The sequence below is a fragment of the Mesocricetus auratus genome, unplaced genomic scaffold (assembly GCF_017639785.1).
Source record: "Mesocricetus auratus isolate SY011 unplaced genomic scaffold, BCM_Maur_2.0 Super-Scaffold_100008, whole genome shotgun sequence".
NCBI lineage: Eukaryota > Metazoa > Chordata > Mammalia > Rodentia > Cricetidae > Mesocricetus > Mesocricetus auratus.
Window position 1 is genome coordinate 66,232,867 of NW_024429192.1, and position 27,956 is coordinate 66,260,822.

The following is a 27,956-nucleotide window of genomic DNA, read 5'->3' on the forward strand; positions in this document are numbered from 1 at the left end:
AGTGGGCAGTGGGGTTGGGGAGGGGACACACACTAAAGACCTGGATTCTGGAAACCAGACACCGTGAACTGCAATGTGAATGTTGCTTTGGTTCCACAAATGGCTCCTTTTCCTAGACTGTTTCCTGAAGGGCAGGGATGAGCTGATTAGCTCCTGTATATTTGGCAATGACCTAAACACTGGCCCTCTGGCTCAATCGCTAATAAAATATTATCCTAAGCTGGCGATATGTTAGTTGTAGGTGAGGAAAGAGCTGGAATGAAAATCAGAAGGTCTGGCCTAAGTTCTTCAACCGTCTTGCCGTCAGAATCAAGTCTTTGTCTACAACAGGAGAGGTGGTCTTTCCCAGTCACTCCTCCAGTTCCGCATAAAACTCAAAAAGCTAAGGGGCCTGAGCGCACGCTGGAGGTTACGAGGCTTGCAGGTGTCACGGCCACCTCTTCTTCTGTATGGAGATGCTAGTCTTTTCTCAGGTCCTGGGGGTTGCTAGTGGAACAGGTTAGTAACCAGGGGGATGGAATGCAACAGCTTTGGGGTCCAGCCCTTAGGTAGCATGACAAGAGTTTGGTCCCCCACTCCCTTCAAATCAGGATGCCTCTGTGGCTGCCTGAAAGATGTACCCTTGTGTCTGTCTGTGTAGCTTCCTGAAGTCTCTGGGGAAATGTTATCAGCAGCAATATTGCCACTCACACCATCCCCTGGGAGTACCTTGGGGGCTATATTCAAATGCCACATCTGTTTCCTGAGTTATGACCTTTGTGCTTTGCTGCCCCTAGAAGGTCTTTTTGGCCATGTCGCAGAGTAGGTATGTAAGTGGATAAGGACGCGTGCTTGCCAGGTAGAGGCAGGACCAGTGGGAAGACCACCTTTTAGGGACAGATGTGCCATTTAAGAGGAGTCAAGGAAGCAATTCCAAAATAACCCACCTGCAAAACCAACACCTGGATCAGAAAGATGAACTGGGGGAAAATCTATTGTATTTCATAGTTAATAGAATTGAGTGTTCTTCAGATAAGTCATCAGAATCTTGGAGGTCAGGCTTAATCCTAGAAGCCTTTGCATATATAGAAGCCAAAGCACTTAGCAGAAAGGTCTTGCCCTGTTTACCCCGAATTAAGAAAAGACTCCTGGACAGGCCCCCATTTCTTGCTGTTTGTGGAGGGTCGCCAGTGTTACCTCTCCTATTTCAACTTCATCATCTGCAAACCAGACAAAGCCGACACCATTCTCCTCTATGCTGCAGTGGGTGGGTACAGATCCCAGGCCTAAAGAATGTTCCCACCTGAGCCGCACACATGACAGTCACCTTCTCCAGCACCCTCCCAGGGGCAATCAGACCTTCTCCAGCTCCTTCTCAGGGGCAATCAGGCCTTCTCCAGCTCCTTCTCAGGGGCAATCAGGCCTTCTCCAGCATCCTGGGTGGGGGGTTTGCAATTGTGTTCAATCCCTGCTCCGAGACTCACCTGCTTGAAGAAGAATCAGTGAACTCTTCAAGCAGTTAACCACAGGATGATGCCTAGGCCTGTTTTCTCAACCAGGTGCTCTAGGAGGGAAGTTGTATGAGTCACTGTCGGCCAGAAATGTAAATCTGGCCCAAGGTTTCCTTTGCAGTAAAATCCAGGTCATTAATAGTAGTGACCATCTGCATAGCACGTTACACTCACAAAGCAGTTTGCATATTCATTTGCTTATCACAACTGTTCAGAGATGTGTTATTGTTGTGTGCCCATTTTACAGATGAGGAAAGTAGGCCCTGGTGGTAATGCACTATGTCCAAAGCGAGAGGAAATTTGAGTGACAGGCCATGGACTTGGTATAGTTCATGGTATTTCCAACTGCACTTCCTATGTCAGGCTTTCCTTTTGCCTTGTGGATCCCCAGAGCTGTAAACCAAAGCAGTGAAGGTCAGGCAGCCTGGCGCCATTTGCTCCAACTACTTGTTTGAAGAAGGGCAGTCACAGTGTCCTTGTGGTGTGACAATCATGATGTGGTTCCTTGGGCAGCCAGGAAATTAAGCCTGTCCTGACTCTTCTTATTTCTGCCAGCTGGACTTTCTTCATAACCCCTTCAGCTTTTAAAGGAAACAAACAAGCAAACAAAGAAATAAAAAATAGCCTGGTCCTTTGTAGCTTACCTCTTCCTAGCTTTTTTTCTCTTGTAAGTGCAAATGTCATCCCCAGAACGATGTGTTCATGTCGTGTCCGTGTTTGGCTCATTTACTCCATAAGTGACCAGGACAATGTTGAGTATTGTTTTATTATGCAAAGATTTCAGGAATGATACAATACTGATTTATTCTGAAGACTGCTCTTTTTTTTTTTAACATTGTTGCTTTAGGCATGCCAGCATTGGTTCCTTAGCCTGAGCTTATTCACTTTAACCTCTACCTCTGTAACATCTCTTTGTATGTGTATGACACAATGTCTTAAGCACTTCTGTACTGGTGAGCTTTTAAATGACATTTCCCTCTTAGAAGCAACGATGCAGAAAATGTCCTTATACAAGGCCCTTTGTGTATTTATGCAAGGGTTTCCTTGGTTTTCTATGCGTGAGTAGAGCTTCTAAAACATAGGGTGTGCCTAGCCTCACCTTTGGGGGTATTGCAGACTTCTCCCTACAATGGTTATATCCATTTATAGTTTTATCAGCTTTTGGTTTATTGTTTTACTGTTGTTTGACATCACCAGATCCTCCTGTTGTCAGATGTAAAACATTCTGGCCAAAGTGACTGCTGTGAAATGACAGTGCTAGCTTTTCACAATAGCGTTCCCTTGGCTGTAGGTAAAGGTTTCTTTATGTACTTAGGCATCACTTACTGTCCCAGCTTTGCCTGTTGATACATAGTTGGAGAGCATATTTCTGTTTTCCATTCCTATGGCTGTGCAGATATTTTCCCTCCTGTATCCCAGGTACTTGTTCTCTCTCAGTCACATAAGCTGTTAATTCACTCTCTGTATCTGACTTGTCTTTAGTTTGGTTCGCTGCCCAGTCACATTCTCTTGCAGGCTGTCACCTGTCTCCTGCACCCACTTGACTCTTTGGATCATAGCAACTCTGTGGTGAGAGTTGCTTGGAGCTGTGCTTTGGAAAGCCTAGGTGAATAGATGTCCCCCAACTCTAAAGATCTGGAATGATAATCTTGCAGGAGAACCAGGGAAGGACCTGTTTTGCTTGCTCAGGACTCTCATTTGCTAATATAACTGTGTAGTGAAAGCAAAAGAACCAAGTGTAAGTGGAAAAAACCTTAGTCACTGAGGGTTGTTTGGGCTGCTCAATGGCTCCTGTGGTATGTAGATTGCTTCCCTCACCACAGTGCAGCCTGGCACAGTTTGCCTGGGTGTTTTTACATTTTGTATGTGTGGGGACACCTGAAAGCGTTGTCAGATTCAGTGTTCTCTTCTCTCCCCACCCAGATCTTGACGCATCTTCACCAGGGGCCATGGTGCCTGCAAATAGCCACCAGAAGGTAGGAATACACCGACAAGTTGAAACATTTTTCCCTTTGCCGTGAGAGTCTCTTTAAGGTTTTGTTTATCTCTGGGTGTCTCAGCTATCCCCAAAGGAAAAGGGGAGCTCAGGACAGGAAATAAAGAGCACCCAGAAGGATGACTTTAAAGTGTGCTGCTATTTAAGCCTCCTGTTGCATGTCGTTCATAGTGCCCCACGGGAGGGGGGGCTGTGAGGTGCAGGTGCTCTGAGTAGGGAGGGCACATGTGTGCCACCACTCCCGGGAAGCCAATGGGTATTCAGGAGCAGAGCTCTGGGATCAATTATGTTGGTGAAACTACAGAGGATGAGAGTGAACCAGAGACTTTGTGGCTTAGGAAGACTTGCTGGAAAAAGACCTGAGGTTCCCAAGGGGAACTCTATGGCCCCAGGGGAGGTGACCCCAGCTGTCTGGTTGGGCAGCCAGAGCACCAGGCCTGGGGAGCCAGGACACACCTTCCGTTCCAGTTGACTCACTTGAGTGGCAAATTCTTTTCTCCCTCACCAGCCTCTCATCTTCAAAGGGAATTCATTAAGCCCCACCATGCCATCAGCACTTGGTCAGGTGTCGTATTGGCCCATTAGGTGGACACGGGCCATAGCTCCAGGGAGCGTGCCAAATGAGGTGGAGAATGGCAGCTGAGACCTATTGACATCCTGAGATAGTTCTGTGGCACTTTCTATAACCCCCCCAGCTGTTTCAAACTATTTGTAAGATGCTTTCCACACACACGATGTTCTTCCCACCCCCTGGCTTTCGTTCCCACTGTCCCCTTTGCCTGGAATGCTTTTCCACTGTCTGCTCTATATACACCCATGCTCACTCCAGGGAGGAACCTTCTCTGGTTAGCCCGGGCAGAATCACCACTGTAAACCCTCTATATTCCACAGTGCTCTGTCTAATACAGCACGTACTGTGTGCGGGGATCACGCTTGTAGTACTATCTCCTCTGAATGTGGATTCTGCTTATCCCTCCGGTTTCTCCAGCCAGAACTTGGTAGACACTCGGCAAATGTGAGCTGAATTAAGAGAAACAGCTCATGGCTGGGTTTGACTCTACCTTGTGGTATAACTGGAAGCAGGCACTATCTTTTTGAGTCTGCGTTTCCTTTTCTGCATAGTGAGTAGGATGAGGCTAACTGAGAAAAAAGGTCTTTGGAAGGTTTTCTGGCCCTGCCGCCTATGATTCTTGTCCTCGACTGGAGAACAGAGTTCATCAATCTTTAGAGACCAAGATGATCTTTGACTAAAACCCAGTGTTTCCCTCCCACCTCTGTCTGTCACCTTTCAAAAACGCATCTATTAGCAGTTTTCAAATGTCTGACTAAAGTTGCAAGAGGCTTGTAGAATTGATTGATTACAGGAAGTGTGCACATTTTCTCTTCCCTGGGGAATAAAATTGTGGAACCAATGATTGCTGGGAAGGGGCTTCTAACTATACTTTCTGATGAATTTGTCAACCTGGATGTTTGTGGGCAGGAGCCACCAGGTAGATGTGGCTGTCACCTGGAGTCTCTCTCTTTTTGTCCCTGTGCAGGACATGATGCACATGCACATACTCCACACCTCAAAGTGCCTGCTCCATGACACCTGTGTCAGAGTGCCTGCTCCGTGACACCTGTGTGTTTCCTCTTAAACGACTTTGCCCCTTGAGTGGCAGGTATCCAAAGGTGCTAATGTCACCTGAAAGTGATCTTGAACCTTCACGTCTGTCTATGAAGTGAAGTTGGATAGGGCCATTACGGACCTTTAAGTCACAGAGATACGGACCTTTAAGTCACAAAGAGCTTCATTGAGGTTATATCTGCTCACGTGGCTTAGAAGAATCTGACTTCAGGAAGCTTCATTGAATGACTCTACAAACTTGTTTATAGATGGCTACTCGTTCTGTTAGTTAGTTAGGTTTTTTTTGTTGCTGTTATTTGTTTGTTTTGTGAGACAGGGTTTCTCTGTGTAGTGCTGGCTACCTTAGAACTTGCTCTGTAGATCAGCCTGGCCTCGAACTCACAGAGACCGACCTGCCTCTATCTCCCGAGTGCTGGGATTAAAGGTGCTTGCCACCACCACCTGGTTTACAGATGGCTGTTTTATGACCAGTTGGTTTCAGGCATCTTGCCCAAAGCAGACGGATTCTGTTAGAAGGAAAAGAAGAAGGGGCTCCCCACCTGGGACTGAATTTGTGGGGGCAAGTGGCCGCATACATCAGTGAGAGAGGGAGGAAGTCAGCTTAGTTAAGCCCAGCCATTTGGTGACTCCTGTTATTAGCACCTCACCATGCCAGTAAGCGAATTGTTGAAGCCTGAAGTCGAGCTTCCTTCTGAGAGCCCAAGAAGATTCTGACTGCTGGGCACTGTTGGGGTACATCACAGCAGGCCCCCTTGACTCTGCACAAACAGCAAGAGAGAGCATGACTGATTGGTGAACTCCCTGGGATTCATTTCTGTCTCTGTGAAACTGGGCAGTAAAGCTTCCCCAACTGTCCCTGAAGACACTTGTGAGGGTCAAGGGTAATGATGGTGGTGGCAGTGTGCTCGCAGTCAGAAGGGCTACATCACTTCACTGCTGCTTCCTTCCGTACTTTGGATCTTAGGGAAGGCTCTGAACATCCTAAACCTCTGGAACCTCCTAACCTTGGGAGACCACAGATACTTGTAAAGGGTGAATGGCTACCATCCCTGTCTTGTGAAGTGATAAAGACAGGACACCATTTCCCAGTTATGAAAGCCACCATTGTGATTTGCTATCCTGGTCCCTAGCCTAAGGGTATCCCTGAAAAACCTCAGAAGATTTTATCTAACCCTTCTGCAGGTTTCTCTAGTCACAGAACTACCTCATGTGGAGAACAGTGTGCTCCTGGGGCTGAAAGTGGAAGGCAGGCTGGGCTGGAGGTGCTCTAGGCTTCCTCCTGGAACTTTATGGCTGCCTATTTTGAGTCAGTGTTTCTAGTTGTCTGTAAGGATGCGTAAACTTCAGACTTAATTTCCTAAGTCATCTCAAACTGAACATATTCCAGAGTGCACTTAGTAACTTCCCTCTAAAACTGGCCCAGCACCCCATGCTCACTGCCATAGAGCAAAACACACACACACACACACACACACACACACACACACACACACACACACACACACACACACGCACGCACTCACGCACACACGCACGCATGCGCACATACACACACATGCGTGCGCCACCCATGCTCAGGCTTCCTGGACACTGCTTCTTCATTGACAGTCCTCCTCTGCTTTCAGCCCATCACCACTGCTGTAGCTCAGAGTCCTGTCATCGCTCGCCCAACACCACCGCAATGCCTTCTCAGTTTGCCTTGTTATTTCAACCTGGCTCCACACTGCCTCTCTAGAAACTCTGGTCTTTAAAATTAAAAAAGAAAGCAAACCTCATCTCTCTGAGTCTCCTCCAAAGCCTGCCCATTGCTTTCAAGGGGAAATCTACACGTGGGGCTGGGAACATGAGCTTGTCCACCTATTTAATCCCAGCCTCATCTGCTGCTACGTGCCTCACAAATCCTCTGTTCCAGTAATGCAGGCCACTGTGCTCTTGGTGCATATGACTGCTCCCCTTCCCTGCTTGGCACATGGAGCATACCTTGCACAGACTACACCTTCTTCTTGGAAGTTCCTCTTCTCTTGCAAACTGGAGTTCTGTTCTGGGCCACTTGCTGTGTCCCTTTGCAATGGCTACTTGTCACGTTCTTCCTAGTGCTGCAGAGTCTGTGTATATCTCAGGCTCATCACACGCTCCTGTGACTGTCACTGCTTAGTTTCAATCTCCAAGACAATGGGATCCTTAAAATGAAATCACACGTCCGACATTTCCAGCTCTGTACATCTGCCTAACATAGCTGGAGTCCGATAAGTCCATGTTGATAATGCAGGGGGATACAGGGTTTGTTTGCATGCTTGTTTTTCACAGGGTCTTTCTACATAGCCCTGGCTGCCCTAGGACATGTAACGTAGATCAGGCTAGCCTCAAACTGACAGACATCCCCCTGCTTCTGCCTCCAGAGTGCTGAGATTAAAAGCATGTGCCACCATACCTGGCTGAGGTTGAACAGTTTTCGACGTGATACCTGGTGGGGTAGGCATAAGACAGGGCTCCTGGAGGAATGAGTGGACAAGTTCTATCTAGGTAAATGTGTCTGAAATCCTCTCTGCTGCCCTTGGGTCAGAGCTAGGTAGGAGGGAGTGGTTTTGTTCTTTACAGAGGTCAAGCATGCCTCCCTGGTGCGTGGCTGTGCATCTTGACCATCCTGTGTGTGTGGCTAGGTGGATAGAGGTATCGATTTGCTAGTAATGAAGGAAGAAGAAGCCTAGCCTGTAGCCTGGCAGTGTGTCACGAGGGTTCCCACTGCATAGGCAGGGTTTCCCTGAAGCATTGTATTCTACTGAGTGCCTGGGCCAATCAACAGAGAATCCTTCCTTTATTCCGCTCCATCAGGTTTCATAGCATGCAGATTTTTTTTGGGTTTAGTTCTGCTTGTAAGCGAATTAATGAGGCCACTTATTGAAAATGCAGGTTCCCAGGTCCCTATAATGCACTGAGGCTTCAAAGTTGGCTGGGGCTGTGCCCCACTCTTGGTGGTTATGATAACGTTGTGTCTGTCAGAGCTTGGACTGACTATTGCTTTAACCTCCACGGATCACTGGTGGTGTGAAGGCTTGTGGGCAAAAGCAGTTTCCAGTCCCTTGGCCCTGGGCAATACCGCTCCCCTACTGCCCTCAGGGCTGCTCTGCACGTCACACAGCCCTTCTTGAGCGCAGCTATTCTTAGCAGAGGACGGTACAGGGCCTCGTACTCTAGAAATAGGATTTGAATTGTGGGGTAGGGCTTGGCTGCCACGGCACAGATTCCTATTTATTATTATTATTAAGGAAGTCAGCGAGTTTAATAATCAGGGTTGGAAATGAATAATGACAGCAGTCTAAAGCAAACCCAATTTTGCTGTTCTCAAAGCTCCTGCCTTTGTGCCGGTGCCTCTGGTCTGTGAGTCGCAGTTCTGTGAGTGAGGCAAAGGCAGTGAGAGCCCATTTTACAGATAGAATCTGGGTCGCAGAAAACAGGCAACTTGAACAAGGTCTCAAAGATGAGATTGCTGATAATTGGTTCCAGATTTTTCTGTCTCCTCTTTCCTGCATTGTTTCATTCTACCTTATTTGTTCAATTCTTCAGTCATTAGATTTGAAAACCAAGGGGCATCCCCTGCCCCCATAACCCTCCCCCAGCAATGCCAGAACTGTAGCTTAGGGATCAGCAATTTTGACAAAGACACAATTAAAAACAAGAATTCCCATCTGAAATTATATATATACAATTATTTTGCTTTTATATGCATGTGTGTTTTGCTTGTATGTGTGTGTGTGAGGGTGTCGGGTTCTTTGGAAAGGGAGTCGCAGACAGGTGTGAGCCGCCATGTGGGTGCTCTTGCCCGCCTCTCATCCTCCATCTGAAGTCGTAGAGGAGGCACTCTGGTGGCTGTCTATGATTTGAGTGCCATAAGTCTAACAGGCCTATAAACTCCATGGTACTAACCAGTCCTTCAGAAGTTTCCAGTGGGGAGCTGAGCTTGAGTTTCCAGTGGCGTGTCTCTACATGTGTGGGCCAGCTGTGGGCATTTTCTCCTCACCTGGTGTTACTGATGGCCTACTGATACCGTGAAGTCAATGGGCCGTGGTGCAAGCACTTACTCAACAGAACTCAGCCAATCTTATATTTCAGGGTTTTTTGTCACCACCGCAGAGGCAGTTGTTAAACATTTACCAGCCACCCAGGCTTGCAGCTAACTGTGACTGGCACCAACTGGCGCTCAAATGTTCTCTGTCGTCTGCACGGACTCATCTTCAGGGTTGGTGTTGACTCTAACCACAAGTCATACCTGAGTGCCAATCCTTAAATGGGACATTCTTTCCATCTGAACTTGCAAGATTGCACTGATGGGTTTCCACTAATAGTCCTCTGCGTTTGTGTAGCTTGCAAAGTGTTTTCACATCCCTCATCACGTCTGAGCTTCATGTGATCGGTGGAGCAGATGCCCTCTCTCTTGGCAGAAAGGAAAAGGACTAGCGGGCTTACAGGTGATGTGACCGCTCCTGCAGTTAGACACCTTGCAAGTGGCGTGTGGGGCTGGATAGTCTTCGGCTTCCTTGCTCTGTGCCCCTGCCTCTCTTGCCAGCTGCTTCCTTCACCTCAGACACTTGAAATGCCTGAAGGTTAGGCCACTGTCTGCAGCACAGAAGTGCCCAGCAGCGATCTGGAGTTAACTCTGGTCCTGGAGTTTGACAGGAAGGATAGACTCTATGGCTTGGGGGTATGAGCGTATGCTGCCCATTCCACTGATCTGCTGCAAACCAAGGTGTTCACTTTTGTTCCTCTTCTGTTCTTGGCCCTCTCTGTGATCCCTGTAACCGCTGTTATGGGCACCCTGTGATTTTGGGTCCCTGCTCTCAGCAGGAATAAGATGCCTCTCAAATGACCCAGCATAAGTGCTTCGCTTCCTCTCTTGCATAACCCCCAGCCTTGCTACTGCCCAGTGGTGTATTGATCGGAGAGCATTTCACAACACATTTTCAAAACATGCCGAAGGTCGAGACTGAATGACTCACAGGCAGTCACATTTCTCTCTGCCTTAGTCCCTCTGGACTTTATTGGTTAGGTTGGCTCATGGAAGTCCCTAAAGAAACTGAGGTGAATGTTAACTCTGTATAGTCCTGGCCAGCAGGATTAGTAGGTGACTTCACAAAATAGTTCCCTGTCATGTCTATGGTTATGGACCTGTGGAATCTCATTAGTTTTGGTTGTCAATTCTATAAAAGGGTAAGAGAAGGTAAGGGAGGGTTCCCGATCACATTTTGCCAGCTTTGGATCCCAGAATATCAGAGCAAGTCAGCTAACACCTGGGGCTCTTCTGCTGCTCTGGTGGTCTATGATTCCACAGTAGTCTGCAGAACTTGGGGGCATGACCCCTAGTTCAGGCCTGCAGAGCCGGCTGCCAGAGGCCAAAGGAAGCTGGCTTGGGGAGTCAGGAATGCCTTCAAGCACAGTAGTAATGGACAGTTCCGGGTCAGCAGTAAGGGATCTGGGTGGACACACAGCCTTGCCTCCACTACCTGAGTTTTCTGACAAGTGGCTTGGCCTGCTAGCATCTTGATTTTCTACCACCTGGTAAAGGAAGGCCTTGATGGTACTTTATTTTACAGGGTTGCTTCGAATAACAAGTATGCAAGCGTCTGGGATATGAGGAAAAGTCTACAGTGTCGTTCCTCATGGCCTACCAGAAAGTTTTACTTTTTAGTTCTTTGCATGCAAGCTTTTTATACTTTTTTTTTCTAAAAAGCAGTTTGTCAAAAATAAATGCTTCCTCTGGGTGGTGGTGGTGCATGCCTTGAATCCCAGCACTTGGGAGGCAGAGGCAGTCGGATCTCTGTGAGTTTGAGGCCAGCCTACAGAGTGAGCTCCAGGACAGCCAGGTCTGTCTCATAGAAAAACCCTTACTCAAAAAACCAATAAACAAACAAACAAATAAATATTAAAGCTCCCAAGTGAAGCTTTGGGTTATCTCGATCAGTCTTGGAGTTGAAAACTTTCTTAGTGACCCTCTTCCCCAGGATTTTGCACTCTTAAGTGTCTTGAAAGTTCATAATCACAGAAATATAGTGCCCCAAAGCCAAGGCAATTCTTCTGTCTGCAGGTCTCTCTCATCAGCCTAACTTTCTTCAGTCAAACGTTCCTGTGTGTGTGCTGCATCTCCTTCAGCCCCAGGCCTTCACCCCTCACTGGAGAACAAGCAGTATAAAAGAGCAAATTCCATCATGTAAAGTATATTCCCAGTGAGCAATGACCACAAAGTCTTTCTGCCCCACTGAGATTGTCCCACATGCCACCCCAGTCTGTCTTTCAGCAGGAAATGTCAGAGACCTTGGCAGTCACAGCTCCTACCTCTTGATTTTAGAAATGAACAAACTAAAGCTCAGAACAGTAAAGTGGCTTTCCCAGGGCCGTGTAGCCCACATACAGCTGAGCTGGGGTTTGGGCACCAGATTTCTCACTATTCCACTGCACCCAGACACTGAGAGGATCCAGAGAGCCCAGGAGAAGAAAGAACACAAGAGATCTTTGTGGCGTGTGTTGGACATCTGGTTTTCAAGGAGAGTTTATATTAAGTAGCAGTGAAGCCTCAAAAGCCATGGTAGCTAGCTTGAATGAACTTATGTAATCAACATTTATCAGGAACATGTGTCATCAAACACCTGCCAGATCTGAGTGTTGGCACCAAATCTACTTTCATTGTCAAAGAGAAGAAGGGAGAAAAGAACTTGGCTGAACAAAATTGGCAGACATTTTTACTAGAAAATTCAGAGATTATTTTCTTGAGGACTAGAAGTATACTTTCAACATATTAAAAATTGGTTTCAACATGTTTGGGTGACTCTAGTTGTCAGAGAATTAAAAAACACAGATGAGTTGGTGTGTAAGGTCACCAGGCTCCTATCCTTCCTGTCTGCCTTGGTCACTGAAGCCTGGAAATAGCAGGTATAGAGGTTTCTCAGAGCAAGATCCCAGGTTGCTGATCTCCTAGACAGAAACACCCCAAAGTGCTTTTGTTCTCAGTGGACTCTCCTCGAACTGCTACAACATAAGCAGGTCAAAAAAAAAAAAAGAAACATGGAACATTGACCAGCCAAACTGAATCCACTTGTGTAAAGAAGATGGCTTGTGTTAGTTGAATCTGGAATGTCCCCCAAAGGTTCACGGTTTGTATACTTGGTCCTCATCTTGTGCTACTATTTTGAAGTCTGTGGAGCCCTGGGGAGGCGGAGCCTGACTGAAGGAAGTTGGTCACTAGGGATTGGCCAAAGATGGCCTTTACTGGTTATAACTAACCTTGGTCCAGGCTGAAGTTTCTATTTCCTGACTGGTGCCATGCAAACAAGCTCCCTGCTACAATGCTCCCATTGCTGCAAGCTCTGCTGTGCCTTCCTTTCTCTGGTGAACTAAACCCTCTGAAACCATGAGCACAAATACATTCTTCCTACTTTAACATGTTTCTGTTGGCATTTTGATCATGATGGGAAAGACCGATAATATAGAAAATTGATACCAAGGAAGGAGGTTGTAACTATAGCCAAACCTAAGTTCGTGGTTATCGGCTCATGGTGACTTGCATTAAAGATTACAATGAAAAGCTTATGAAGCCAGGGAAAGTGGAGCATGGGTATACGTCTTTAAAGAGCCCCTGAAAAGCCACTTTATGAATCTTTTAAAGTGAGGCCCCAGTTACACTGGGAACCTCAAGAAGTTAGAGATGCCAGCACCATGGAACATCTACCAAGGAAAGCTGCAGCTCTAAGAGAGAGCCCATATGTACTACAGATAAAACTCAAATGTGCTGGAGTTCATACTGTGTCACCATGTGTCTCAGATACCATCCACAGAGCCATCAGGTTTAATGTGTGTCCTGCTGGGCTTCAGTCTTGCTTTGGAATGGGAATGCTTATGCCATTGTTTCTTGGAAGTGTGTTACTTAAAACAAGTTTTTTAGAGGGACTCACAGTTAAGAGTTTATGATAAGCTGGGTGTTGGTGGTGCACACCTTTAATCCCAGCACATGGGAGGCAGAGGCAGGTGGATCTTGTGAGTTCGAGGCCAGCCTGGTCTACAGAGCAAGTTCCAGGACAGCCTCCAAAACAATACAGAGAAACCCTGTCTCAAAACAACAACAACAACAACAACAAAGAGTTATGATAAAAGACGTTTTTGAACAATCTTGAGACTACCAAGACTTTGGGGACTCTTAAAGATACTTTGAATGCAGTTTTCATTATGAAATGGCAAAATCCTTTAGGAGCCAAGGGAGGAACATGATGGTTTGAATCTGAAATGTCTTCCTTCCCCAGGTTTATGTTTTGAATGTTCGGTCCCCAGCTTCTGAGTAGTTACAAGTTGGGGGACTAGAGGAGGGTTCTGAATGTTACACCTGGCCCTGGTTCTGCCTGGACTCTTTGCTTCCTGTATGTTGCCAAGCGAATAACAGCTTGTCATATACTCCCATCACCATGAATTCCAATAGGCTTTCCCCACGGATGGACAGCAGCTGCTTTGACGGTGTGAGTCTAGGCAAGCCCCTTACTTGTTTCTGTAAGTATGAATACACTGTACATTGGAGGCTGAACTTACCATCCTCCTGTCCCAGCTTCTTGAGAGCCGGGATCCAAGTGAATACCACACCCCACCAGAGTGATTCTTACTGGTCCCTGGGATCATGCAAAACCCTTCAAAATCCTTTCCACAAATTCTTGGTTATGTCATTTTTTTTAAAGGTACGCACCTGCCTTCTTGAATTAACCTCACCATCTCATTGATTAAGTCCTCTTTTGTTAAATAAAGTGCTTTGAAATATCTTCAGTTCTGTCTTCATTCATCATGACCTAAAGATAGGAGAGTTGAATCCTGGATCTTATGGGATGGGGGAAGAAAATGAAAGAGGGAAGGATAGAGGAAGGAGAAAGAAAGGAAAGGGATTATGAGATCCGTATCTACTTTAATGGTTTTTTTCTCCTTTTGCTAAAAATCCAGGTTTCATGTAACCTGGGAAATAAATGCTTTCATACTTTTTTTTTTCAAACTGGTCAGCTGGATCTCTTTCCAGGGATTTGGTGTCAGAAAATAGATCTGATGAGTGGGAAGTTAGACAAGATTGAGAACAGTGTTGTCACATAGTAGGACAGAGGAGTGAGGTTGGGTCATGTATAAAAGGCAGCTATGATGAGGGTGTGGGCAGAGGAGACTTTGAAGACTGTTGGTGGGAATGTAAGTTAGTCCAACCATCATAGAAATGAGCATGAAAGTTCCTGCGGGGAACTAAGAACAGGAGTATTCTATATGATCAAGCTATACCACTCCTCATTATACACCTGAGAGCTTCTCTGTTGGCATACTGCAAAGGGACCTGCCTGCCCATGTTTATTATTACACTATTTATAATAGCCAAGTTATGAAATCAGTCTAGACACCTACCACCAGATGAATGTATAAAGAAAGCATACTATATTTATGCAATGAAATAGTATCCAACTGAAAAGAAGAGCAAAATTAGGTCATTTGCAGGAAGATGGACTGAACTAAATACGTGTGAAGCGAAATAAACCAGTCAGAAGGATAACTATCATGCATTTCTTCTTCTATGTGGAATCTAGATGTGGAATATCATCATGAAAATAGAAAAGAGACAACTCAGAAAGAAAAAAACCAACAGGAGGCTACATTCTGCATTTGAATGAAAAAAATGGCATAATGAGAGACCCATTGGCTTGTACAAGCAATATTTACTAATAAAAAATAAGAACTAAGCTCAGTGCTGGAGTGCTGGCCTAGCAAGGACAGGGTCCTGGGTTCAAGCCCCAGCATGGCAAATACTGAAAGGTAGTAAATATGAAGTTAATAATGACCTTGCCATATATTTGTGTCAGGAAAAGGATTCAGTAAACAGCAGTTGATATGAATAAAACAGAAAACAAAAGAAACAATAAGGACCAACCAGGAAAACCACAGGATGAGTCTTTTCTTCTTGTAGGAATCACTGAAGCACAGAAGCCTCCTAGATTTCATGAAACAGATGCTCTAGTATTAGCAAAAAATGATTACAGCTAAAAATATTGCCATGGAATGAACAAAACTGTTAGAACACTAGAGAAAAAAATCATGGATGGCCACAAAAATCCCACCTACTTACAAACATCTTAATCTATCCAGAGACACCCCAAAGGAAATTTGTGTACAGACATCAATGCGCAGGTTAGAACTCTCGGGTGCCTGTGTAAGCCGTGTAGTCGTGGACTGTTCCAGACAATGTAGGAAAGATTTAACACTCACCTTCAACGTTTAGAACAGAACACATCATTTTTCTCCGGAACACAGACAATGTTCCATCAAAACAAACAAGCAAACAGACCTAAGCAGGTCATTTTTCTTTCTTTGGCATGGTGCAGGACCATATGTTTCCAGAGATGGGAATTTAAAAATAGCCTGTCACACAGCTCTGCACTGCAGCCCTGGGACAAGGTGGGGGAGGGAAGGATTGCCTCACACTTAATAATAGTGACACTTCACTTTTGTGACTAGCCACTTTTTCAGAGCAATCAAAAGTAATTTTCAGCTATTATTTTTGTCTCTTGGAAAAAACTAATCTCATCTCCCTGATGCAGTTGAGGAGGAAGTAACAGGATTCTTCCCTCTTTGCAGAGATGGAGATTGGGCCTTGGGAAGCCCTCACACTCTGAGTGATTGGTGTCTCTGACTATTTGTAAGGTCAGGAATGGCCACTCAGCAATATCCTGTGCGAGCTGTGGGTTGATTGGTCATTGCACAAAGCGTTTGTTGCTTCCCAAGGCCGATGTTGAAACGCGCTGCCTTTCCTTGTGATAGTTTCATCAGGTTCTACTTTTAAGGCAGATTGCTTATGTGTCGTGGTGACCTATATTCGCTGACATTTGAAATCCAAACCTCACACCACCAAGAGCCTTGGATTTGCGCTCGGTGCCTCCTTACAGAGTCGGGCGAATCTAGTAACTCTGCCGGGTCTTCTAATTCCTTCCTCTTAATGGTTTGACATTTACCATCTCATCAGATCTGTGTGCCAAACTACAGTTTGAGCTGGGTGGTTACCACAAGAGGGAACAGGTCCAGGGAAGGAGAGAACCGGTCCATCTGCTAAATGCCACAGAAAATGACCCCAGCCCAGGTCTTCTCCCAGCGAGTCTGAGGTCCTTTCCTGCCAGCCGCATTGCCTCCCAGGTCTAAGGAAGGGGACGCATGAGGTCTTGCTGCAAAGCACCACCCTGATGGGGAATTCTGAACCTGGCAGGGTCCAGGGGAAGTCAGTAATGAGCTTCCTTATGGGGAAAAGACAAATGCGCATACTGATGCGTCCTGGCAGACAGTGGGGCTACATGAACAACATTGACGATGGCTGGGCTTACTCCCTTCTCCGCCCACAAGCACTATGACCACTCTCTCCAACAATCTCAGTTCTCCTGCAGGGTTCCCTTTTATTGTGCCTGGCAAACCCCCAGCTGGTGAAGCACCATGCCTCTTCCTCAGTGTTCTCTTGCACCTCGGCAGCAGTCTGTTTTCAAAAACATCAGAGACGGTACTGACCGGCTTGCTTTAAGTCCGCCGTCAAACACTTCTAGCCAGAAAATTCTCTTTTTGGTTTCTGGATTAACTTTTCCACATCTTAGCTCCCTACTGTCCCCCACATGAGCTGTGCCCCCACTCCTCAGAGTCATGATGTCAGAGAAGAGGTGTTTCATCTTTATCAACAATGGCCCCTTAAGCCTGCCCGTGCCGGTTCCTCCTGCGGCTGCTCCGTCTAATCTCATTGGCTTCCATTTTCCTTCTTGATCCCATCTCCTTTTCTCTTTGACTTCCATTACACTGCTTTCTCTTGTTCTAAAAGAAATACACCTTTCTGATAACCATTAAAAAACAATCAGTAACTGTCCTTTGACCTGGATGTCCCTCCACCCTGTTAACTTTGGGGCAGCCACAAACTTCTTTTTTTTTTTTTTTAATAAAAATCTACATTTCCTGTCTGTTTTTCTTTCAGCTCCCGTTCTTGTCTCAACTCTGTTCCAGTTTTCTTCTGACCCATCACGCCACTCGAGCAGCCTTTATCAAGGTCACCAATGACCTACATACTTCCAAAGCCAAAATGCACTCAGCTAACTGGACTCTCGAGCCTTCGTGCCTCTTTAAACACTTGCTCTTCCAAGTTTCTGGGATCCCAAGAAGCCCAAGCCTCCTTACCCTTCTGTCTCCTGTGTAGCCCTCTTGCAGTTCACATTCCCAGGTGCTCCTAGGCTGTTTTCCGTGTGTCCTCTTTCATGGATGACTTCTGAATTTCACGGATTTACAGTACCACCTATACCCTGACAACTCCAAACCTCTATCTTTTAACAACTCTCCCTTGAGTGGAGAGCTCTGTTTTTCCAGGTAACAGGCATCCTAAACACACCAGGACCTATATATTACACTATGGGCCAATTCCTCCCCTCTCCCGGCTCCTCTCTCTCAAGTCTTTGTCAGCAAGTGGTTGTCTAGCCTAGCAGTAAACAGAACAGATAACAGCTATTGCAATTTTCTTCACGTTTTTTTCAAATTCCATTGAAACTAATCAATTCAGGTTATGCTGGCTTCTCATCTGAAATACCTGTAGTTTAGAGGACTTCACCATGTCTGCTGGTGACTCGTTTATTCCTTCCATCTTCATGTTTTTCCTGCCCACGTCTGATCACCCCACAAGCCATGCTTTCATATAGCAATGGCTGGTTTTTCTCCTCACCCACTGTCCTCAGTTTTTACAGTTGTTTTGAAACAGGGTTTCATGTTATGGACTAGAAGTTTATACATAATCCAGGCTGGTCTTGAATTCAGAATATTTGTGCCTTAGCTCACTGAGGTTACAGTTCTGGGATGAATCATATTCCCAGACCCCAACCTGACTTTTCTCAAGCTGTAAAATAGTAAGTCTGCTTCTGTTGAACTGGTCACCATGAACTACGTAGGCCTTTCTGATCTGGTCGTGATCCCTTGCTTAGCTTTATCTCCCTCTCTGCTTCATACATAATAGTCAGAGACCTTTCTCTCCACCACACTTCCCAATACTTTCCAATCTCAGAACTTCTGTATTTGGTTTTCCTTATGTATGAAAGCTTGCCTTCCAGATCAGCATTGACATCTTGTCACTTGGGGCTCAATACCCATGTAAATTCACTTGAGCCAAGTCACTAAAATCTTCTCGTAAATCCCAACTGTACTACTGAGGAATTACTTCCAGTAAGTTGAATTTTAGTAGCTGAGACCTCCAACTTTGACAAGAACTAAGTTAAACTTTTATCACCTTGTCTCTATAGCTCTTGATTTTATTTCTGTCAGTACATAACTATCTGCATGATGCACCCCATGGGGTTCTTTTAGGTTTAAGTACATGAAAAGGTTCATTTTCCTTGATGAATTGGTAATGCCACACCGATTTTAATTTTCCTGTTTTGGGGTGGATAATATGACACCCAGAGTCAAAGTTTTTGATAGTTTATTACAAATGTGTTACCTGTCTAGATAACACTACCCAATAGAAATTCCTACAATTGTGGCAGTATTCTTATTTGCAATGTCCAGTAGGTAGTCATTAACCACATGTGGCTATTAAGCCTTAAAATATGTTTCATGAGCCCAGATTTTACATTCTAAATCATATTTAATTTTAATTAATTTAAAGTAGATAAACAGTGGCTATCACACTAGTAGTATGGACCTAGATGTTTTAGAGTCTACTTTGATGATATTGGGCTGGCATTCATTTTTATACACTCTTCATTGTCCATTTTCACATTTTCTGTAAATTGCCTGGATTTTTTGTGACTAGAGGAAAAAGGAGGTAGGAAGGGGCGAGTCACTTTTGTCTTTGTTTGCTGTGATAAACATCGTGACCAAAAGCAACCTGAGGGAAAAAGACTTGATTTCAGCAGGAGCACAAGGCAGTAACTTGAACTTAAGGATGTTGAGAGAGACCATGGAGTGATGCTATTCACTGGTTTGTTTTCAGGCTCACACTCAGCTCTCTTTCTTATACAGTCCAGGACCACATTCCTAGGGATGTTACTGCCCATAGTGGGCAATGTCCTCCTCCATCAATTAGTAATCAAGAAACAGCCCACAGACATACCCATGGGCCAATCTGATGTAGGAAATTCTTCAGTTGAGGTTCCCTCTTCCCTGGTGACTCTAGGTTGATGTCAAGTTGACAACTAAAGTTTACTCTGGCAACATTGAAATGAATAATTGATGTCGAAGGCAATGAGACTATTCATTGTTTGGGGGAAACAGTCAGTATCTGTCTCCCATCTCTCTCGAATTCTGGGAAACTGCATCAGTCTAGTCTTCATTTTGCTATTGCACATGATGTTACAGTATGCTCACATGTAAGATGAGACTTCTGAACAGGTGAACTAGAGGCTTTGGAATTTATACCCATTAGCCACTTTACCCATCCCTACTTCTCAAGACAAGGAAGCTGACCCCTGACTAGGCACTTAAAATACTAGGAGACTAGAGTCACATCTTACTCAAGCTGCTACATTTAGGCAGGTGACTACTAAACTAACTTAAAACTAATAGAAAGAGCCTTATTGTCTAAATATGTTCTGGGAAGGTCATGAACCTGATGCTTGTTACAAAGAAAGAACTGTCATACTCTATGGACTGTAGAAGCGCAGCAAGAAAATCAGACGATTTAGGAGGTGTGGTAGCTTATGCCTGCTCTCCTAGCGGTAGAAGGTGAGGCAGGAGATTTGTTGCAAGTTTGTAGCAAACCTGGGTTACAGACAGAGACACAGTCTCAAAATAACAAAGTTCAAGTCAGCGCAGTTATGAGCTATCTGTGTGACACTTCTAGAGTCAAAGTTTCCTATTCTTTCAAGTGAGAGGACAGGACAAGATGACCTTTAATTTCCTGTCTAGCTCTGGAGTAGACAAGCTCACTGTACTGAGCATAAACACCGACGCGGACAGTTACCTCATCCAGGGCTGTGCAGGTCAAACAGCTTGGTTTCCATTTCAAAGACAGAAGGACCCGGGCTTTGACGTGTCCCAAACCACACAGGGTGAAAAGAGGTTTCTATCTGAATCCCATGATCTGGCTTCAGGAGTTGCCTCTTACCTGATCTTCCAATCTAAAATTTAGTCATCTAACAGGGCAGGATGCCGTGGTTTTCCTGGAGAGTGAAGGCATTGGGATCTTTGAAACAGAACTTTCCAAACAAATTCTGCCCAACGCAGTCAGAATAAGTAGACAGGTTGCTAACCAGCGAGAAGGAGTGTTTGTTTGCCCGGTACTCTGGCACGTGGTATCCCTAGTGGGGTGTGCTACTGTATGAAGAATGTGGGAGTGCATGGCTCAAACACAGCAGGCTCATGGGGCTTAGCACACACGTTTCACAAGTCATATCACAAGATACTATCAGAAAGGGATAACTCAGTCAAAAACCATCAGCAATCACTTTTTGAACTGCTTTCTTAATCCTCCTTTTATCGATAATGTGTTGGCCCCAGGTCCTGGCCCCAGATGGCCCTTAATACATAGCTTATTTTGCTGTTGATACATCACTATTCTTATGTTGGTGAGTATCCTGGAAATGCAGAAACACAGGAACGTTGGAAATTTTAAGTCTGACCTAAAGGAGGTGAGGAGTTTTCTCAAAATCAGCATCAGAGCTGGCAGTAAATTCCTGTTCTTTCTTGTTTGAGGTTCAGTGCCTTCCCCCTATATCAGACTAGGCACAAGAGCTGTTTCCTTAGGAGCTGGGGCAAAAGAAACAGCTGGAATTTTATCTCAACACTGCAGATGTCAGGAGCAACTCGGAACAGCAGAGACAGGAGAACCTATGTCCCCTGGCTATACAGCAAAGCTCCCAGACCTATGAAAACCATTTAGCCTGCTCTGAGCCACATGCCTGGAGGTCACAGGGGCATGCAGGAAATCAAGAGGAAGTGGAGATGTGCTACCTGAGGGCTCAAAGTAATGTGCTCACCACCGGAAAAAAAAATAAAAATAAACACACTCAGAAATAGTGTAACTGATATGCAAAGAAGATCAAAACAAGGTTTAAAATATCTTGGCTGATTTAGAGTTGGTGGGGGTGGTAAATAAAGTAAGGGTGCAGATGTGTTAGGAGGTGCTGGATAGGCCTCTGTACTGCCATACTCTGGGAACCCTGGGCCCCAAGATGAAAAATGGGACAATTTCAATGCCTCCCCAAAATTGAACCCACAGAAGCAGAGAGAATGGTCATTCCAGAGGTCATGGAATGACGGGATTGGGGAGACGTTGGTAAAAAGAATGCAAGATTTCAGTTAGAAGAAATAAATTCAAGAAACTAATTGTACGTGGTGAGCACAGTTAATATAGAATAATAATATATTGTCTTCTTAAAAATTGCAAAGGATTTCTTTCCAGTATTACAAAAATGATAAGGTGATTCATATATTAATTAGCTTGATTTAGTCATTCCATAAGGGGTACTGATATCAAAACATCATGCTGTATGTCTCAAGTATGTGAAATTTTAATTAGTCACTTTAAAGAAACAATAAATACATAAAGCATATGTGGGTGGCACAAACTCTTCAGGCTAACTCAGAGGCGGATGTGAACTCCAGAGCAAGAAACTGGGGGTTCCTGAGTCCCAAACTCCTCTCTCTCAACAACCCTCTCTCTGTTCCTGAAGACTCGCTCCATTTGGAACCATGGGCATTTGTTCGAGGGCACACAGGGCTTCAAGGATCAGACAGCTCAGCGGGAAGGCACCAGGGCATCCACTCGACTTGGCTGACTTCCAACGCGGAAGTTCTAGTTTGGAACAAATGTTCCTAGCTTAGAGACCAAGGCAGAGCTAACTCAGGGAAGAACTACCCAGTCTTGTGATGACAAACCCTTTTCCTTGCAGTATATTGTGCAGACTGTCCAAATGTACTGGATTTATAAAAGCAAGAAATTAGAAATGGGAAAATCCAAGGGTTAGTGCTGGCTGTGCTGGCTGTTTTCAGCCTCCCTCTGCCAATTTAACCAAACCTAATAATAGACCAAGGATCATGGGGCATTTCCAGCATCAGAAGGCCATAAGTTAAGAGCACAGGTACAAAAGGCAGCGTTTTCTACCTACAAATATCCAGCAGGTTCAGGAGTTTTTAATAGAAGAGACACATGGAGGAGAGGAGGCGGACAGGAGGCAGGTGTTGCAGCAGGTGCCTGGGCTGGGGAAGGTAATCACCTGCCACACATGTGTCTTACAGTAGTACTCACAAAGCACGTTCACATCCATGGTCCAGAGGGTTGGGATGGACGAGGCTGATCACCATTTTCCAGGTGAAGAAACCGAGGTTCCATGGCGAAATGATCCAGGGTCACAAGTTTGCACTCAAGGCACAAGGTGGGCTTTATAAAAACCCTTCGCAATCAGAGATGGGAATGTGATTCTTTCCTTTTAAACCCGAAGCATGGTCCTACTGGTCCTCCTTACCTCCTTGATGAGGAAGGGTCTTTGGAAAGTTTTGTTCTTCTGTTTCTCTTGGTTTGTGAGAAAAAAGCCTCTCTCAAGTCTAATCTTGAATTGATATGGTAGTAGACCATCAGTTCTTCCCTGGCTTGCCAAGCCCAGCCTCTGGCCAAGGAGGGAGATGGCAGGTGTCCTATTTTGCTTTCTGGTCCTGTGATAAATGCCATGAGCCAAAGCAGCTTTGCAAAGGGAAGGGCTTATTTGGCTTCATACTTCCATACCTCACTCCATCACCCAGAGAAGTCAGGGCAGGAACTGGAGGCAGGAACTGGAGACAGAAACTGGAGCAGAAGTCATGGAGGAGCGCTGCTTACTGGTGTGTGTCCCATAGCTTTTCTAAGGCTGCTTTCTTTTCTTGGCTTCCTTTTTTAAGCTCCCAAATGATTCACTTATTAAAAAGTTGAATATCAAAAAAAGAGAGAATTCTTTCATGACCAAGAGTTGGGGTCCCAATTTCTTTTTGAAAAATTTAATGTTTATGTAAATTTTATACGTGCTATAATCAAATTCTTTCCCCATTCCATATTTCCCAACAGATCATCCCCATCTCTCTACCTACCTAACTCCATGTTCTCTCTCTCTTGCTATGAAAAATAATCCCCAAATCAAAACAAACAAATAAAATACCCACCCAAACAAAAAAATAGCCAAACAGAAAGTTCACAAAAGACATGAAGTCTGTTTTATGTTGGTCAGCTACTCCTGGGCATGGGGCCTGGACTGTGGTTGATATACCTGGTGTCTCTTGCTTGGAGAAAATAGATTTCCCCCTTTCCTAGCAGGTATCAATTCCAATAGCTGATGTAGGAGGTCCTTCTGTATGCTGAAAATATATACTGCTTTTATTGGTTGATGAATAAAGTTGTTTCAGCCAATGAACAGGCAGAATTTAGGTAGGTGGGAATTCCAAACAAAGAGGCAGGGAAAGAAAGACAAAGGACAGATACCAAGTAGCCATGAGGGATGTAGGATGCTCAGGCACCATTGGTAAGTTAGTCCACGTAGAGAAACACAAGTTAACAGAAATGGGTTAATAATTAAGAGAGAGCTAGCCAATAAGAAGCTTGAGCCATTGGCCAAACAATTGTAATTGATATTAAGTCTCAAAGTGGTTGTTTCTTAAGCGACTGCTTGCCCAGTGGGGAGTGGTAAGGCACAGGGTAGGTTTTCAGCTACTTTTTTCCCGACTCTGAATGGGCATACAAGCACCCAGACATGAGGTGGGTGACAGGCCACTCAGACTGGCTATGGCCTTTGGGCTAGCCTCAAAACATTTGGGTGCATTCATATCTCACTCCTGACACCAGAATGTAGAAGGAGCCTTTCTCCATTTACCTCTATCCCCCTGGACCAGTTTTCCTCTGCCCACTGGGTCCCACAGCCACTAAATTAGGAGTAGGATGCTGCATTCACTCCCTCCTCGGTGCTGGGATTTTGTGTTTTAAAACTATGCACCTTTTATATGCTCAGCCTGCTTTCTTACACAACCCAGGGCCACCTGTCCAAGGGAGGCATATCCTTTCAGTGGGTTTGGCCTTCTCATATCTATCATTAATTGAGAAGATGCCCCATAGATACGCCCATGGGTCAATCTGATGGAGGCCATTGCTCAACTGAGAGTCCCTCTTCCCAGGTGACTCTAGTTTGTGTCAAATTGACAAAAGCTAACCAGCCCACAGGCAATGGCAGTTTGCATCCCTGCCTGGTGTTCCCTTACACTGCAGACCCAGAAAGGGAGTGGTGTGGCAGGCTCAAGCTTTGGAATGTCAGAGGTAATCTTTAGTGAAGGGTAGGCCTGTGTCTTGGTGCAGAGAAACCTAGGGCAAACACTCCAGATGTTTAAAAGCATATTGTGGGGCTCAAGGAGCCCAAGGGCGATGGGAAAGGCAGGGCTTTCTCTTATGGAGGAGAATGGTTAGTATAACCCCGCAGGATGGGAACTGCTGACTTGAGACCAGGCTAGGAGGATTGATAGAGAAGCATCTAGGCCTGCAGCCAGCCCTGGGCTTCAAGTGGAAGTATTTCACAACCTCTTTTCTCTAGGGGTTATGTCCTTGGATTGAACAGCCACGGGGGCATTTTGAGGTAGTGGAAAGTGCACAGGACTCTGAGCCAGAGAGCTGCATTCCAGGCCTTGCTCTGTTGCTGCTTGCTGGTGTGACCCTTCCTTTCTGGGCTAGGGTTGAAGTAGACTGAGTGATGCTTGGGTTAACCCCTTTTAGACTCTTTGTCTTTTCAAACTAGGATGCAGAAGGATAGCAGCAGTGATGTGGCCCAAATCCCAGAGCAACCAAATTCTATGACTGGGCTCTAGGTCTGGCCATGATGGCAGCCTAGAGAATTTCAAGTGCGTTTGTCGTAGAGCAGAGACAACTGTATATAGGTCAGATGACTAAGAAATGTGGGATTCCTCTGAGTTTGTGCTTTTCATGCTGTGAAGTTGTGTTGTCCTGAAGGGAAGTTCCCTAATCAATACCGAGTCTCCTTCAGCAGAGATCACAAGGCACAGATCATCTCCCTTCATTCTCATTTTCCAGTTTCCGTTCTTAGAGAGCAAGATCTCTGCTGCTCTCTTCCCCCGTCTCCAAGTAGATTCTCAGTGAAAAACTAACCTTCTCTCTTGAACTTTCTTCATCTTCCGGGTCAAACAGAACGATGTTAGGTCTGGCTTTTAGGTGTTGGAATGTGAGGATCGAGTTCACTAAGTTGACTCGGTCCTTTGGGTGGCCCAGGCTAGTGTGTGGATCCATGGAGACAGAGATTTTCCATAGCAAGTTGCTCTATCTGAGGAGGGAACCCTCCATCCCTCCCCAGCAGTCAGTGTCACCGAATGCCTCTAAACCAGAGGTTCTCAACCCACGGGTCACAACCGCTACGGGGCTTGCATATCAGATATCCTACGTATCAGATATTTACACTACAATTCACAACAACAGCAAAATTGCAATTATGAAGTATCAATGGAAACAATTTTATGATTGGAGGTCACCACAGCATAAGGAATTGTATTAAATGGTCACAGCATCAGGAAGGCTGAGAGCCACTGATTAAAGCTCTTGTTGCAGAGGTCAGAGAAACATGTAAATGAAGCTAAGCTCGTGGGAGCTTCCAGGACCATGTTTACGTTAGTTAGGTGAAGGATTCAGACATGGGACTGTCACAGTTCTGACTTTCAAGGAGGGAGACGGGACAAGTGAGTAAGTCATTGAAATGCCCTGCAGGATGCAGGACAATTTTTAAAAAGCCTTCAAAAGGAATACGGGGTTGGGGGGATGGGTCTGTTGCTAATATGCATACTGTACAAGCACAAGGCTCTGAGTCTGGATTCCCAGCAGTCACAGAAAAGCAAGGGGGTGTTCCATATCTGTGATCTCAGCACTAGGGCAGGGATTGGGAGAGGCAGGGGGATCCCTGGAGTTCATTGTCCAGCCAGTCTAGATGAATAGGTGACACTCAGCTTCAGTGAGACACCCTGTCTCAAAAGTTAGTGTGGAAAACGATCAAAGAAGATACCTGGTATCTGAGAAGGAGAAATGGGGTACAAATGTAATATCACAGAAGCCCTTTCGAAAGAGATGGCGTGAGATAGGCTAGTGATCGATGTCTCTAAAATTATTTAGATTATTGTGATTTATGCTAACTTCTTATTGAGCATTATGTTTCAAGATACTACGCTCTGCATTTCCAATTCATCTTAGTTCCTCTCCGTTTTACAGAAGAAGAAACTGAGGCCTTAGGGGGTTAGCTAACTTTCTGTGACCTATCGGAGAGGAAAGGATTAGAGCCAGGATTTGATGGAGGATTACAGGTGAGACACTCTTTGAGGAAAGTAAAGAACTAGAGTTTGGGTTGAGTGAGGGGACTGTGGGAGTTAAGGCCAGTGAGAAAGGCAGGAAGCTGAGCTGTGAGTTGGATGAGGGTGGGCTCAGAGGCTAGAAAGTTGACAGGTGATAGGGGCTTGAGCTAAGGGTGCTGGCCGGGGTCAGAAAAGTAGCAGCCTGGGGCTGAACACCTGCCTTTCCCTCTGTTGCTCTGAGCACCAAAGGCAGCACTCACGCTGGCGCGGCTGCACAGGTGTCCTGAGAGCATCCTGGCACTCCGTCTTGCATCACAAGGCATGCCTCCCCTCCCTCTTCAGTGAGAGCTCGCCGTCTAGGATAGGGTGCTTTGTACTTGCGGACGGTACTCTTTCTCAACCCTTCTTGATTCCCCCTGCCTGGAACCTCAGAAAGGCAGTGGCGAATGAATCAGAGTTCTTTTATTGGAATGGAAGTCTGAAGGAGAATACCTGGGTGGGACTGAAAAGAGGGTGTTCTGAGTCATCAGCCACCCCCAGAAGATCAAACAGAAGGAAGATCAGAGAGACAGAGCAGGGCAAGAGGCCGTGAGTGGCCCGCAAACTGTTGAGTGCAGGGTGTCTGACGGGACTCCCCAGTGTGCATGCTGGTTCCAAAGAGACCCTCAGGACAACAGAGCCCAAGGCTACAGTAGAAGCAAAGGCCATAATGACTTTTTCCCTCAACGGGGACGGTCTGCCCACTGAGGATCACATTCTGCCTTGGCTCTTCCCAAGAACTTCTTGAACACAAATAGCACAGAGCAGTATTTCCAGGACCACCGTCTGCAGCACCGTTCTGCTCAGTGTGTTTGTGTGTGGGGGGGTCTGAAGACCCTCATCCAAACTGTGAGCTCCCTGGAGGCTGGGAATGACTTGCTTAATGTTGCAACGTGGCTATCACATCTCTTTTACAAATAAGGAAACGGAGGCATGGAGATGTGAAATAACTTGGCCGATGCCTCACAAGTCAGCAAAGGAACCAAGCCCAAGCGTTTGGCTACCGAGTCCAATTTTGGAACTCCTTCCCCTGCCACCTCTTATTCTGCTTTCTACTCTAAGGCCACTGTCCCTTCCATAAAGAAGGTCAGATACCTCATTTCTAACACCCCGGTGCCCACTTGGGAATCTTGACCTCTGTGTAGTCTAGGAGAATCAGTGCAAAGTTGCAAAGTTAGGGGCAGGCTGTCGGCCTTCAGCTGGCTGTTAAATACTTGATGATTGTGTCAAAACATCTTGCCTCACAAATATCTAGAATCCCAGAGTTTCTTGGCTTGTTGCCACTGCAACATGGAATCAACTGGGTCTGCAGACCCACTGGACCCCAGACTTTCACATGGATGACCCATGCCAGGTTGCAAACCATGAGCCGATCAAGTGGGAAAACAGGCCTCATCTAAGCAGAGCAGAGTGAGATAAGGCAGTGGCCACTCAGGAGTGCAGTCGCTCAGAAAGATAAGAGCAGGAAGCAGGAGCTAGAGCACGGCTGAGGGAGAAGGCGGGAGTC

The 27,956-nt window shown here is 45.7% G+C and overlaps 1 long non-coding RNA gene across 2 annotated transcripts in view; it reads right to left on the reverse strand.

The window, feature by feature from the left end:
* Nucleotides 1-20,342, reverse strand: part of LOC121141983 — a 37,173-nt gene extending 16,831 nt beyond the window's left edge. For both annotated transcript variants that reach the window (XR_005878983.1, XR_005878984.1), the window contains exon 1: nucleotides 20,220-20,342. This is a non-coding gene — a long non-coding RNA (uncharacterized LOC121141983). The remainder of the gene's footprint in view (nucleotides 1-20,219) is intronic.
* Nucleotides 20,343-27,956: the final 7,614 nt, after the last annotated feature.